Source organism: Odocoileus virginianus, chromosome 9 (assembly GCF_023699985.2).
Source record: "Odocoileus virginianus isolate 20LAN1187 ecotype Illinois chromosome 9, Ovbor_1.2, whole genome shotgun sequence".
Taxonomy (NCBI): Eukaryota; Metazoa; Chordata; class Mammalia; order Artiodactyla; family Cervidae; genus Odocoileus; species Odocoileus virginianus.
The window spans coordinates 8,788,817-8,802,435 of NC_069682.1; the positions used below are offsets into that span (position 1 = coordinate 8,788,817).

The following is a 13,619-nucleotide window of genomic DNA, read 5'->3' on the forward strand; positions in this document are numbered from 1 at the left end:
CAAAGTGTAGTCATGGATCAGCAGCATAAGCATCATCTGAGAACTTGCTAGACATACAGAATTTCAGGTTACTTCCCAGTTAGACTGAATCAGAATCTTTGCTTCAACAAGATTCCCAGGTGATCTGGGAGAGCAGCCGAGACGGTGGAGCACCAAGACCCTCCGCTCACCTCCTCTCATGAGCACACCAAAATCACAACTGTCTGCAGAATCACCATGGATGAAAGTGACTGGAACCTATCAGAAGAGATCTTCTACAACTAAAGAGATAAATAAGGAACCACAATGAGATGGGTAGGAGGGACAAGCTCTCAGGGTCACCAAATCCCATACTCTCAAGGTAGGTGACCCACAGACTGGAGAATCATTATATTGTGGTGGTTCTCCCATGGGAGTGAGAAATCTGAGCCCCACATCAGACTCCCCAACCAGCAATAGGGGGTCCAGCAATAGGAAGCCAAGCCCTCAGAGCATTTGACACTGAAGGCCACTGGAGCTTAATTGCAGGAGCCCCACAAGACTGGGGGCAATAGAGGCTTCACTTGTAGAAAGTACACATAAAATCCCACATGCACTGGGGCCCAGGGCAACAGACCTTCATGCTGATCTTGGAGAGTCTCCTGGAGAATGCAGGGGTGAGGGGAGTGGGGGGTGGGTGCATGGCTGTGGCTCACTCTGGGAACGTGAACACTGGTGGCAGATACCCTGAGGAACACTCAGCTGCATTAACCCTGCTACTGGATGCAAATATCTTGGCTCTTTAGCACGGAGACCTGGCACCACCCAACAGCGCCCAGGCAACGTGCTGGGACTTCTTGGGCCAAACAACTAACTGGACAGGGAGGCCACCCACCGTCTGCAGACAGGCTGTCTAAAGACTGAAGAGCTACACCTGCCTCTGGACAGACCCCTAGATATGGCCCAGCCAACCAGAGGTCCAGGACCCAGCTCTGCCCACCAGCACGCAGGCACTGGCCCCTCCCACCAGGGAGCCCACATAAGCCTCTGGTTCAACCTCTCCCACCAGGAAGCAGAGACCAGAAGCAAGGAGACTATAACCCTGCAACACAAGCCAGACCCTGCCCTGGGACCAGCTAGTCCCTGGCTGTTTCACTGGCAGGAAAACACAACCTTCAGGACACCTCAGACCCCATACCCAACTGTATCAGGAACCGGGCCCTCCCACCATCAATAATCTCAAGTGAGCTTTGGGATCCTTGGGCCCTGCCAGCCAGACTGGTATCAGCCAGACTGATCCCAGCAGGAATCAGCTCTTCCTGCTAATAGTCAGCCACTAACCCCAGGACCTGGCTTCACCTGCCATTCCTGACTCTGCCGACCAGTGAGCCAGCCACTAGCCCCGGGGCTCTCTAAGGATCCCACAGCGAGCCACCTCATGACCAGGCTCCACTAACCAGCAGACAGCAGCATCTACACAATGCAGGGCCTGGCAACCCACTGGACTAAAGGCCAACCAAGCCCACCAGACCACCCACATAGTCCGCCTGCCACAACAGAAGGACCCCCTGCAGCCTCTTTTTTTCTTTTTTCCATTTATTTTTATTAGTTGGAGGCTAATTACTTTACAATATTGTAGTGCTTTTGCCATACATTGACCTGAATCAGCCATGGATTTACATGTGTTCCCCATTCCGATCCCCCTTCCCGCCTCCCTCCCCATCCCATCCCTCTGGGTCTTCCCCATGAACCAGCCCTGAGAGCTCCCTGCGGCCTCTTAAGGGGAACCCCTAGAGTCTATAGATTGGGTAGTGACAGGGGCGTGTCCTGCTAGGATGGCATAGAATGCCTCCTACAGAGGGCACTTCTCCAAGGCTGAGGTAGGGACCTAGCCTACCACATACATAAAAATACAAACAGCAACTTAGACAAAATGAGGTGGCACAGGAAACATGTTCTGGACGAAGGAGCAAGGTAAAAGCCTGGTAGAAGAACTAAGTGAAGACAGGCAGCCTATCTGAGAAAGAGTTCAGGGTGATGATCGTAAAGAAGATCAAAGAACTCGGGAGGGGAAAGGCCCCCAGATGATGTGAACACACACTGAAGTCTGAGAAGTACCGCCTCATTCATCCTGTATCCCAGGTTCCAGCAAAGAGCTTGGAACCTGATCAGTTCTAAAAGAAAATATTAATAAAAATGTCTATTCTACTTCTCATGGTTTCAGAGAATAAAATGGGAATTTATAATAAGATGTTTGGTAAATAGCTTTTCAGTACATGGTATTAATATTAACTGATTTAAAGGAGTTCATTAGGTCATTTCTAATGTTTAATAAGTGCCTGCTATTTGCCAAGTACAGCTTTAGGCACAAAAGATTATAGTGAAGAGGGAAGACCCAGCCTCTAAAGTCTAATGGGAAAGACAGATATTAAAAACACAATTACATACATAATGAATTAATAACACAATTGGGATGAATGCTCAAAAAGGGAGGACACAGTGTTGTGAGTATATATTGTGTTCACTTCTCTTTGATAAGTGGGTTTCACCTCAAGTTCCGTTTGATGAATATACCAGGGAAAACCAGTGATTAGAATCAAGGGACCTAGAATGATGTAGAGATAAGCCTTTGACTTAGGGGACATTCCCGGTGGCCCAGTGGCTGAGATTCTGAGCTTCCAATGCAGAGGGCCTGGGTTTGATCCCTCGTCAAGGAACTAGATCCCACATGCCACAACTAAGAGTCTGCATGCTGCAACTGAATACCCAGCATGCTGCAACTAAGACCTGGTACAGCCAAATAAATAAATAATAAATGAATAAATATTTTTTTTTTAAAAAGACTGACTTATGAGGGGAACTGGAGGCAGGTGGTTCAAAGGTACAAGCTTCTAGTTAGGAGATAGATAATAAGACAGTCCTATATGATCTGGTTTGAAAGATAGGACAGAGTCACTGAAGATTTTCAACATTAATGTTCATCTGAATCACCTCAGCATCTTGTTAAACCATTGAGTCACAGTTAAGTAGGATAAGGATAGTAGTCTAGGGACCCCATTAGTCTAGGGACTGCATTTTGAGTAGCAAATCCAAGAAGGCTTTGCAGGAGGATGCTGTAGTTGAGACCAGAAGGATAATTAATAGGTGGCCATGTTAAAAATAGATAGGATGTCTGTTCTGGCTTGCCTGGGTCTGAGGGGTTTCCTGGGATGTTGGACTTTAAGTGACCAAACTGTGCCCATTGGCCTCCTAGTAGAAAGAGGGCTAGAAGGATGAGGAAGCGTAGGCCAAGTGTTCATGAAACCCTTGAGGTAAGAAGAACATGCTATGTTCCAGAAAAGGAAGACACCATTGAGACGGGGAAGATGCAGGAAAGAGTCTTATGAGTGTCCTGTAAGCTTGGGTAGAGCAAGCTTTGTATATCAGCACATCTCTGAGCACTCCACCTGCAGCTGAGACCTGCTACATCTCCAGCTGGATCCCTCATGGGGGCCTCAGTGTGGTAGCCCCTATCTGCCACAAGGGGCTCTTGTCTGAGTATCTGAAATATGGCTAGTGCAACTGAGGAGCTTTTAGATGTGTTTTATTTTAATTGTAAATGTAATAGCCACATGTGGCCTGTGGCTGCCATATTGGAAAGCACAAGTGCAGAGAATGGACTGACTGGAGCCAGGCAAAAGTAGATATTAGCATATGGTAGAGTAACTCCTTCAGGAGAGAAGTAATGTTGGCTTAAACAATGTGACGGCAGCAAGAAAGAGAGCAAAATATAATGTCTGACTCAGAAAATATAAGAAATAAGGAGCAAGAGAGAGAGAAGATAAAGTTAAGGATAATTCCTAGGTATCTTCTTTGAACAACTGGATATATGGCAGAGCCATGTACTGTGGAGAATCAGGTTTGGGGATAGTGTGAGGAAAAGATGCTGAATCTGAAATGCCTGTGAAACATTCAACAGAGAGATAGAGGAGGAAGTTGCGTGCAGGTCGGGATCTCAGAAGAGAGGTAAGGTGGTGTTTGTTCTACTCAAAATGGTCGTCCTAACTTCAGCCTGCTGGTTCAAACTGGAATCCCATCTTCAAACAGAGCCCACTCTCCTTGGCTGGGGCGGGGAGGGGCAGCGCGTGACACAGGTGGGCCGGGTTTCGATAACTGGTGACTGGCCTACGGGGGGCCATCCAACTCAAACACAAGTGCTCAGAGCTCTCCCTTGACTTCTTAACTTGGGACCAAAAAGAAAAAGAGCAAACAGATGCTCAGTGATTCCATGGCTATTGGTAGCCATGTTTTCACCATTTGGAAAAGTTGACATGGGCTAATTAAGTGGGCACACAGAGAGAAGCAGAAGCAAAAGAAAGACAGATGGGGAGGCTCCTTAGCATGGTCTAAGAACCACAACATAACTGTAACCTATTCTTGACCCAGTTAATTAATCAACCCAACATGTGGGTATTTCCTTCTCATGAGGCACCATGCTGCTTTGAGAGAGTCCTAGGAAGGCACAGACCTTTTCCTAAAAGAACCCACTGTCTAGTTTGGGGAACAAAAATTGTGATGAGAGCTTAACAGCAGTAAAACTGGAAGATGCTACAAGAGAGGGCGGTCCTGAAGACATAATGTAGTCTTTACATTACTTTTTACTTCATTTTCACACCCAGTGAGTTGTCAAAACCTATTGACTCTGGGGGAAAATATCTGTTAAATCCATTTCTCTCATAAAGCCTATAAAAATCTGTCAATAGCTTTAAAAGAATGTTATCACAGTGAAAAATAAAACCAAACATTTTTAAATACCCAAATTATCAAATAAGATTAATAGAAAATGCCATTAAGTAAATAAAAAAATAAGCAAGTCTAGGATTGCTAGTAAATTAGGTCTTTCCTACTTAGATTAATCTCTTTCAACTCAAGGTCTTTACATTTCATGGTAATTAATCAAAAGCTTAGTTTGCATTAACATTTTTATAGAAATAAGTCCCCAGGTTAAAACCCTCCAGTGGCTCCCGTCACATTTAAGCAAAAATATTCAAATTCTTTGTAACGGCCTTTAACTCACTTCATCATGTGTTCTTGCCTTTTCTGCTCCCTCATTTCCCACCCCCTACCCAAGCTCACCCAGACTCTCCCTCCTCCACCTACACTGGCCATACTCATGTTTCTAGAATGACGTCTTCACTCACTGGAATATTGTTTCCACAGATATTTTCTGTTTTTTGCTTAAAAAGACAACTTTCCTCCCAACCCATCTCTCTCCATGAAACAACCGTGATTGGCTTCCCTCTGCGTAATTCCCTATTTCTGTATGTGTTCGTTGCTCATTTTCTGTCTTTATAATAAGACTATAATCCCCACAAGGACTGAAACCATGGCTCTCGTTCACCACTATCATGGTAGACTTTCCAAGCAATAGAGAAAGGGCGTGAGGCCAAAGCTTTTATCCTCAGATGTCTCTCATATTTTGTAGGGGAAAAGCTAACTTCCTGGAAGCCTGCCTTCCTGCCTTATTGGCTCAAAATGGATCACATGTTTACTTCTGGGCCAATCACCAGCAAAGAAAAGTGAGGTGGTTGTGACTGGACCAATTCTAACTCATTCCTGGGGAGCAGCCAGTCTTCCTGGAAATCAAGGGGTTGCCACTCACAGCCTGAAAACAAACTTGGAATTCTGTTAGCAGGAGAAAAGGGGATATGGCTGATAGATAGGTAAATACCAGTGTCTGTCATCATGCCTGCCATTTCATTGCCCAAGTTGAAGTCATATCACTGGGAGACCATGAAGAATACCTTTTCATGTCACATAGGACCACACCTATTGTTTTGCATTTTTTAATTCACCCACTCATTCGTTCATTCATTCTCACAAACACCTTTGGAGCACCTGTATAAAAATCTAGGGATATAAAGAATCAAACAGTTCTTATTTTAGGAGATGGCAGTCTATTGTATCAATGAGCAGTTTTAAACAGTTATAATAACATATGTTAAGTGCTTTAGCAGCAGAAAGTGAAAACTGCATTTAGACATGGGAAGAGTTACTAAATCTGCAAATAGGGGAAATTCAACAAACATTTGAATGAATAATGCGTGATTAAATGACAAAAGAACTAAATGGATTACACGTGCACTAAGAAAGCTTAAACTAGCACTTCATGGTAATGTCTATATTCTACAGGGGGATGAAATGTAGAGACACGTGCCCAGATCCATGTCAACACAACTTTTATTTTTTTAAACCTTGGTGAAGATAAAAGGAAGAGTCTGGGACAGAAGCTAGAGCATTGCTTGATTAATTAAATTCAAGTTTTAGTTACCTCAGGTGACCTAACTAGAAAAGAGTTCTCAAAGAAAAGAAATTACTCTCTGTAGTATTTTCTTTTAAAACAATGTTTTCTTAAACTTTGAATGGATGTAACAATATCTCCCCAAAAACAATTTTCCAGGAGATGATATTTATAGTAGTTATGAAAGACCCTCCTAGCAAAATGCTGTAACAGCATTGATTCCTCCACACTTCTCACATTTCATTAATACACCATATTAATAAAGGACAAAAATCACATAACAGATGCAGAAAAAGCATTTGACAAAATCCTACATCCTTTCATGATTTAAAAAACTCTCAGTGAACTGGAAATGGAAAGGAACTTTCTCAACCTGATAATAGGCATCTACAAAAAAAACAGCTAACATCATACCTAGTGATATTATGTTAGAAAATCACATTACAGTAAAAAGACTGAGTACTTTCTCCCTACAATCAAGAACCAGACAAGGATCTCTCCTCTTGCCACCTCTGTTCAGAATCGCACTACAATTTCTAGCCAAGGAAATTGGGAATGGAAATTATATAAAAGACAATCAGATTGAAAAGGAAAACATAAAACTTCCTCTATGTGTGGATGATATGACCTTATATATAGCAAATCTTTAAAAAATCTATAAAAATAGAACTAATGAATGAGTTTAGCAAGATTGCAGGACATAAGAACCACATTAAAAAGTCAATTGTATTTCTACACAATAACAGTAAACAAACTGAAATGATATTAAGAAAACAATGATATTTATAACATCAAAATAATAAAATATTTGGCAATAAGTTTAACAAAACAAGTACAATGTGTATGCTCTGAAAACTGTAAAACATTCTTTAAAAAAATGAAAGATCCAAGTAAGTAGGACACCGCATGTCCACAGATTGAAAGATAACATTGTCAAGTGGGCAATATAACCCAAACTGATCTAAAAATTCAACTCATTCTCTATTCAAATCTCAGTTGGCTTCTTTGAAGAAATTGATAAGCTGTTTCTAAGACTCCCATGGAAACGAAAGGATAGCCAAAATAATCTTGCAAAAGAAGAACAAAAGTTTACAAAGCTACAATAGTCAAAAAACAGTGTAGTACCGGCATAAGGGCAAACTTCTTGATGAATGGAACAGAATTGAGAGTTCAGAAGTAAATCCATAAAACTATAGTCAATTGATTTTCAACAAGGGTGCCAAGACCATTCAGTGGAGAAAGAATAGTCTTTTCAACAAATGGTACTGAGAACTAGATAGCCACATGCAAAAAAGAACCACAAAAGGAAAAAAAAGCAAACTGAACATCTACCTCGTATCACATTGAAAGAAAACTCAAAATGTGTCAGAGTTCACCTATAAGAATTCAAATATAGAAGTCTTACCCAGCCCAGGTTGGATGCATGAGACAAGTGCTCGGGCCTGGTGCACTGGGAAGACCCAGAGGGATAGGGCGGAGAGGGAGGTGGGAGGGGGGACCAGGATGGGGAATACATGTAAATCCATGGCTAATTCATTTCAATGTATGACAAAAACCACTGCAAAAAGAATAATAATAATAATTTAAAGCAGCTTTAACCATCTATTCTCCCTCTTCTCTTTCCAATAATGATGTGGAGACCTAAGAAATTGAGGCGTGCAAATAAAATGTGAAAACTGAAAAAAAAAAAAAGAAGTCTTAGAAGAAAACACAGGTATGAATCTTCATGACTGTAGGTTAGGGAATATTTTCTCAGATATGAACCTCAAAGAACAAATCACAAAAGAACTAGTAAATAAACTGGATTTTATCAAAATTAAAATTTGCACTTCAGAGGACACCATGAAAAAAAAGATAGGACAACCCATGAAATGGGTGGAAAATACACAAAAATAAACTCAAAACAGATTAAAGATCTAAATATAAGACCAGAAACTATAAAACTCCTAGAGGAGAACATAGGCAAAACACTCTCCGACATAAATCATAGCAAGATCCTCTATGACCCACCTCCCAGAATACTGGAAATAAAAGCAAAAATAAACAAATGGGATCTAATTAAACTTAAAAGCTTTTGCACAACAAAGAAAACTATAAGCAAGGTGAAAAGACAGCCTTCAGAATGGGAGAAAATCATAGAAAACCATGAAACAGACAAAGGATTAATCTCAAAAATATACAAGCAACTCTTGCAGCCCAATTCCAGAAAAATACATGACCCAATAAAAAAATGGGCCAAAGAACTAAACAGACATTTCTCCAAAGAAGAAATACAGATGGCTAACAAACACATGAAAAGAGGCTCAACATCACTCATTATCAGAGAAATGCCAATCAAAACCACAATGAGGTACCATTACACGCCAGTCAGGATGGCTGCTATCCAAAAGTCTACAAGCAATAAATGCTGGAGAGGGTGTGGAGAAAAGGGAACCCTCTTACACTGTTGGTGGGAATGCAAACTAGTACAGCTGCTATGGAAAACAGTATGGAGATTCCTTAAAAAACTGGAAATAGAACTGCCATATGACCCAGCGATCCCACTTCTGGGCATACACACTGAGGAAACCAGATCTGAGAGAGACATGTGCACCCCAATGTTCATCGCAGCACTGTTTATAATAGGCAGGACATGGAAGCAACCTAGATGCCCATCAGCAGATGAATGGATGAGAAAGCTGTGGTACATATACACAATTGAATATTACTCAACCATTAAAAAGAATACATTTGAATTAGTTCTAATGAGATGGATGAAACTGGAACCTATTATACAGAGTGAAGTAAGCCAGAAAGATAAATGCATATATATGGAATTTAAAAAGATGGTAACAATAACCCTATATGTGAGACAGAAAGAGACACAGATGTATAGAACAGTCTTTTGGACTCTGTGGAAGAAGGCGAGGGTGGGATGATCTGAGAGAATAGCATTGAAACAAGTATACTATCAAGGGTGAAACAGATCACCAGCCCAGGTTGGATGCATGAGACAAGTGCTCAGGGATGGGATGGGGAGGGAGGTGGGAGGGGGGATCAGGATGGGGAGCACATGTAAATCCATGGCTGATTCATGTCAATGTATGGCAAAAACCACTACAATATTGTAATGTAATTAGCCTCCAACTAATAAAAATAAGTGAAAAAAAAAAGAAATGGGGGGAGATACTTTCAAACCATATATCTGATAAGAAATTGTACCCAGAATACATAAAAGACTCATAATTCAATGATAAAAGACAAATACTCAATTTTAAAATGGGCAAAGGATTTGAATAACATTCTCCCAAGAAGATATACAGCAGGGCTATAAGTACATGAAAAAAGCTCAGCATCATTAACTATTAAGAAAATGCAAAAAACAGACTCAGAAGGCCATATATTACATGATTCCATTTATATGAAGTGTCCAGACAGGTAAATTTGCAGAAACAGAAAGTAGATTCATGGTTGCCTGGGGCTGGGGAGAAGTTGAAGTGAGATAGAAATAACTTCTAATTGGTATGGGTTTTGTTTATGGAATATGTTCTGAAATAGATAGTGGTGATGTTGGCACAACTTTGTGAATACACTAAAAATCACTGAGTTGTATTCTTTAAATAAGTGAATTGTGTGATATTTAAATTTTATTTCAATAATGCTGTCTTGTTTGTTTTGTTTTAGGAAAGACAGATAAGTGTGTTTCCTATAGTCCATGCAGAACTTGACAAAAACAAGTTAAAAGCCATATAGACAAAATCTACCGTGAGGCAGTCAACAAGATTTGGATGTTAGGGACTTTTTTTTTTTTAATAACTAAAAGCCACCACTTGAGAAAAGCCCAACCAATGGACTGTTCATTGCAGTTTTCAGTAGCAAGAAATGATTTGGACCTGAATGTGCAAACTTCAACACCAACTTGGAAATCCTGTCTCTTTCGATTTTTATACCCAACTTCTTGATTTGCATTCAGCCTGAAACACCACACTTTACAAGGATGGCTCAGTCTGCAGCCTCACCACCAGCACATATACACCAAGGCTGCTCCGTCTGCTGTTCTTGACCTCCTCCTCAGTCCTGACCTGCCACCAGCTTCCCCCGGCCCAGCCCGCTCTCTGCCTGGCCCTCTTGCCTCTCCAGGGAAAGCCACCTTCAAGTTCTTCCAAGTTCCCCCTCTAAAATCCATAGTCACCTGTGTAGTTTCCTTCCTGTGCAGTAATTATACTGTATTCATACCCTGATTTGACATTTACATAGAAAAATGCAATTATAGCATCCCGAAAGGCGGAAATAACCGGCTGATGATATTTGAGGAGGAAAAAAATCAGTTGCAAGATGTGCTTCGGCTAAATCTCTCATAAGAGTGTTCCTAAATGCTGTTAGGTGCTTATTTCCTTCACCTAAATATTAAACCTTGCCCAACTTAAAGCATTAAATTTTAAAAACTCCTGTTAGGAGAACTCACACTGATCCACTTAGAACCTTACAAAGAAGAGTGTTTCATTTGAGGCACAAAATGAGAAGAAGCCTAAGAAAGTTCTTTATAAACTCATTCATCCAGAAAAAAAAAAAAAAAGAAACCCACAAAGTGCTGATTAGTAGAATATGATTTACATTTTCCACATTTTAAATTAGGAACACAGGGAACAGAATGTACTGTTGATTCATTTCCATTTGTCATCACCTGCTGGCTAGAAACTTCTCAGAATTTCAATAATGATCTTCTATTCTATCTAACTACCATAGATACTATTACTTGAGTATTTAATGAATGTCAGCACTGTGCTAAGTGCTTAAAACACATTATCAAGTAATAGAGACCTCGGTTCAGATTGTGATTCCACAACCTGCTAATTGTACAATGTTGATCTGCAAGCCCAGATTCTCCATCATTTCTAAACTAAATGCTCTATGAATGCAAAATGTTATTATAACTTTGCTTACCATGAGGCTTTCATATCTACTCTGTTTGAGAGAGATGAAACCTGTCCTGATTTTGCAGGAGACCTTTGGACATCAAGGTACTATCATTAAAGGTCTACGTGACATTGAGGATCTGAGTACTTGGGTGTCAGGCTGGAGCCCGCAAATCTTCAACAGACCAGATACACCAATGTTATTTTCCCTAGAAGCCCTTCCCAGCATTATTCTTCCTCACCAGGACGTTTTGTTTTTCTCTAGCCAATCATCATTTTGGATGCAGCTCAGTCCAAGGGCAGCTTTAATTAATGAGCCAGGTTTCTGGCATTGATAAGAATTCCAGGTGAAGGCTGAGTGTGGAGGGCAGTTTTCATTATATAAGCTAAATGTGGTTGTAGTTTGAAATGATATCGTCTATCACTTGCTGAGCTGCTCTTCTATAACAACAGAAGTGACGGTCTTCCAAATTCAAAAACAACAGTAAAAAGTCTGTATGGGGAGAGATGTTTACTTGTACCCCAGCTGTTAAAATTCAACAATGCCTCTGCTTGTTTGCCAGGGTGGAACCAACTGACATCCGTGTGGATGGTCTGTGAAGGACCGCTCCAAACCTCAGTGTCCCTGATGCTCATTCTGGGACTCCTGATCTGTTGTCATGACAACCAGCTATCAGCCATTTTGGGTGATGCTCTACGTTCCAAAAACCTAATAGAATCATAACAACATTTAAAACTTTTCTACTATTATTTTCATTTCCCTGAATTTAAGTTTATTATTTTTATTATTTTATAGCATTTTTAGTGTTACATGCAGCTTTCATTGTTTTAGAAAGATTAATTCTATAGAGCTTTTATGGTTTTCTTTTTTTTTTTTAACCCATCCCTATCTGCATGTCACACCAGAGTGGTATGTTTATTATAATCTACGTTGACACATCATTACCACCCAGAGTTTATAGTTTACATTAGACTCACATTAGGGCTCACTCTTCATGCTGTACATTCTATGGGTTTGGACAAATGTATAATGAATGACATTATCCACCATGGTAACGTCATACAGAATAGTGTCTCTGACCTAGAAATCCTCTGTACTCATCCGTTTATCCATCCATCTCTCCCTCTGAACCCCTGGCAACCCCTGATCTTTTCACTGTCACCATAGTTGTGTCTTTTTGGGAATGCCATATAGTTGGAATCATACCTTATGGAGCCTCTTCAGATTAGTTTCTTTCTCTTACTAATTTAGGGTTCCTCTGTGTCTTTTTATGGCTTCCCAGCTCGTTTTAGTGCTGGATAATATTCCATTGTCTGAATGTACCACAGTTTACTTATCCATTCACCAACTGAAGGACACCTTGGTTGCTTCCGAGTTTTGGCAATTATGAATAAAGCTGCCATAAACATCTGTGTGGAGGCTTTTGTGTGTGGACATAAATTTGCCACTCCTTTGGTTAAATAGCAAGGAGTACAACTGCTGTATCGTACGGTAATAATATGTTTAGTTTTGTGATAAATTTCCAAACTGTCTTCCAGAGTGGCCAAGTCATTTTGCATTCCCACCAGCAGTGAATGAGAGTTCCTGCTGCCCCAAATCCTCACCAGCATTTACTGTTATCACTGTTCTGGAGTGACCATTCTAACAGGTAGGTAGTGATAATTCACTACTGTCTTTTTTTTTTTTTTTTTAGCATAATTGCTTCATAATTTGTGTTAGTTTCTGCTGTACAGTGAAGTGAATCAGCCATGTGCATATATATATCCCCTCCCTCTTGGAGCTCCCTCTGTCATACAGAGTAAAGTCAGAAAGAGAAAAACAAGTATCATATATTAGTGCATATATGTGGAATCTAGAAAAATGGTACAGGTGTATCTATTTCTAGGGCAGAAACAGAGACTTAGACATGGACTTGTGGGACATGGTCACTGTTGTCTTAATTTGCAATTCCTTGATGATATATGATGTGGCATACCTTTTCATATACTTCTTTATCATCTATATATCTTCTTTGGAGGGAGCATATTATTTTCTATTATTTATACTTTACAAGTGATTTATTTACACAGATCTAAATACTGACATCCTAAAATCCCAATGAGTGAACCCACAGGCACCAAATAAGCGAACTGCCAGAGAAATGATCCTATCTTGTAACAGAAGGACCACCAGCCTCTCAGCATGGGAATCAAGCTTCAACATTAGCATCAATACTGGTGCTCCTGAGTCAGTTATTAGATACTGAACTGAAAAAGCAATAGACAGCAAGGCAGCAGAATTGTGAGGGTGACAAGATACTCCATGTTACAGGAAAAACACTTCGGGTTTTCTCCATCCTAGACTTGCCACAATATGCAACCAAAGAAACTCAACACACCAGCATGAAACCACAGCAGCCCCAGGCACATGGCAGGAAGCAGCAGCTACGGTGGGGGCTCTTGACTAGGTGGAAGGTGAAAGGCACTGTTTGGGCCCAATCCTAATC

General features: G+C 40.7%; 1 long non-coding RNA gene across 1 annotated transcript in view; it reads right to left on the reverse strand.

The window, feature by feature from the left end:
• LOC139036546 (uncharacterized) overlaps nucleotides 1-13,619 on the reverse strand; it is a 133,962-nt gene that overhangs the window by 10,551 nt on the left and 109,792 nt on the right. The gene's annotated exons all lie outside the window — the stretch shown is intronic.